The sequence below is a fragment of the Penaeus vannamei genome, chromosome 19 (assembly GCF_042767895.1).
Source record: "Penaeus vannamei isolate JL-2024 chromosome 19, ASM4276789v1, whole genome shotgun sequence".
In the NCBI taxonomy this organism is placed as follows: Eukaryota; Metazoa; Arthropoda; class Malacostraca; order Decapoda; family Penaeidae; genus Penaeus; species Penaeus vannamei.
Window position 1 is genome coordinate 2,086,286 of NC_091567.1, and position 2,500 is coordinate 2,088,785.

Genomic DNA, 2,500 nt, shown 5'->3' on the forward strand with positions numbered 1-2,500 from the left:
GTAAGTTCATCTTGTTTTGTCACCAAACCTTATCATAAAAAATATATATGGTATTAATATCTAATTTTAAACTTTTCAGTATATAAAACATCCTTTTGAAAAAAATTACACAGCATTACACAAAATATCACTACTCTCTTTGGCCAATATAGGTCAATGAATAAAATAAAGTTTAAAACAGGGGTAAAAGAAAAAAAACTAGCTAAAAAACTTATATGAAACATTGTAGAACAAGCCCAGAGATATCATCAATGCACTACTCTGATAATAGATTAATGTAATAATTATCCCACTAACTATAAATAAATACAAATATTCGTCACATGAGAAGTTGCATTATATGCATACATTAACCAACTGGCACATGCATGGCATGATATATGTGCCATTAGTTTATCAATTTTGCTTACACACACATTGCTCCACACAAGCTTAGCCACCAATGAGTCGATTACTAGTCCTTCCTGATCTCCCCTGTTCACACTTCTCTTAATTTCCAGATAGATCTTTTATCTTGTAGTTCTTAAAATACATCTATTTCATAGAACATCTTCATAGAAGGTGAGGCTCTACCAGCTTATGTTTAGTCTATAAGTCTGAAGCACTAATATAAAAAATGACATCATATCATTACAATATCATTAGATAATAAGAACTTATATAAATCTATTGCTAAAAATCAACAGCCTTGGACAAAGTGATTCATGGTCTATATTTTAAATTAATAATTATTTGTATTTTCCTCCTTTCATAAAGCATACAGGAAAAAAACTGTTGAAGGATGGTATTTATTATTGCTTTGATTTTTTTCTAGAAAAAGAATCACTATCATTTCAGGATTTTCTTATCACTTTAAAACATTTTTCTAGAAAATTAAAATCTATCTAAAATATATATATAAAAATTGAAAAAACACATAAAGAACTACTCTAATCATTTCAGAACTTGCTTGGTAATAATTCTACATTCAAAAAGGCAAAAAACATTATTTGAAAACAGGCATTCTCTTCACTATGAAAATCAAGGTTATAACCGAGTGTCTAACCATTTGACAAAGAAAAAAACTAAGATCAAAGAGAAACATTCATTCTATGGAAAATGTATCATGTACCTATTGAAATGACCCCCCTAACTTTCTCATTATGCTTCCTGTGCCTCTATACTTCTCCCCTTACACATGGAAATATAGTGGATTATGTTAAACATCTATACTAAATATACACTTTCTTGTTATAATAATAAAAAAACACTAATACCCTTTCCAACATCAATTAGTTTAAGAGTTTATTGTTTTCATATTCAGTAATCAAATATGATCTAAATGTTGCATTTCCTAGCACTATATGTCTGTATATAATAACTGTCACAATGCAAGTCTTGCAATCTTCAATTATATGTTAGTTCTGGCTAGAGGTAGGTTTCATGTGTGTCAATAAGTAATACTATAAACTCATATGTGTAGTAAACCTTACCCATCACTCTCTAAGTTGTCAATTGTTTTCATAGCAGAAAGATTTGTAAAAATATATAAAATACTGAAACTGGAAAATTCTTAGGTGGAAAAGTCTTTGCTCTCAAAAGTTGAATAATTTACCACATTAAAATATTTTGATCTTGCTAGCACCTCAGCATAAAATAATAAGATAAATAAGGTGAGCAAATGCCAGATGATGCAGACAAAGGATGACATCCAATGAGTAGGTAGCAATCTCCCCATGTCCTAAGAATGGTTGGGGTCCTACTTACTCGCAGTAGTTAATAGGTTGGAACTAATAATTGCATGCCTTAACCCACTGTGCCAATGAGGACATATAATTCCCTGATTAATCAATTTGAAGTCCGTACAAACAAGATTTTAAAAAATATCATAAGTGGCTCTGAGTATAAAAATTATTTCTTTAACAAAATCTTTTCTTGATCCTATTAATTAGATGATGTATAATTACCAATCAATATTTTTTTTCAATACCCCTTACCAGTATAAAATTAGGCCAGGCTAATTACAATGTGCTTTAGCTGCCTAAATTGCAATGAATTTATCTTCTACTAATCTTCTTGTCAAAGATGCAAGTTTTGAATAAAATGCATATATCAAAACATGAAATATCTTTGATAGCTATTAGATTTATGTTTAATAGTAAACCGGGCATTGATGAATAGTTATAAAACATATTATCCGACTGACATGATAAGCACTTTAAAAGAAAGTAAATTTAAGAGTACTCTGATTTCAGCACCATCATTACAAAAGATGCAGGCTGTAACTAACCCTCATAAAGGTAATTTAGCATTGGTAACAATACTACAATACAAAAAAGACTAGAGAAACTACCTCATGCATACATGCATTTAAAATTTTGTTGCTCCAAACATTTATAGAGTATGGTTAATAAATTAATGCTAGCTTACGACAGTTAATGGACATTGGCAACATAATAACAAGACATCACACAAACTGTCACAAACAATGCAATCCACAAACCAACAGTTATTCAGTTAC

At 29.8% G+C, this 2,500-nt stretch overlaps 1 protein-coding gene across 1 annotated transcript in view; it reads right to left on the bottom strand.

Annotated features, from left to right (window-relative positions):
• EDTP (Egg-derived tyrosine phosphatase) overlaps window positions 1-2,500 on the bottom strand; it is a 34,005-nt gene that overhangs the window by 9,175 nt on the left and 22,330 nt on the right. The gene's annotated exons all lie outside the window — the stretch shown is intronic.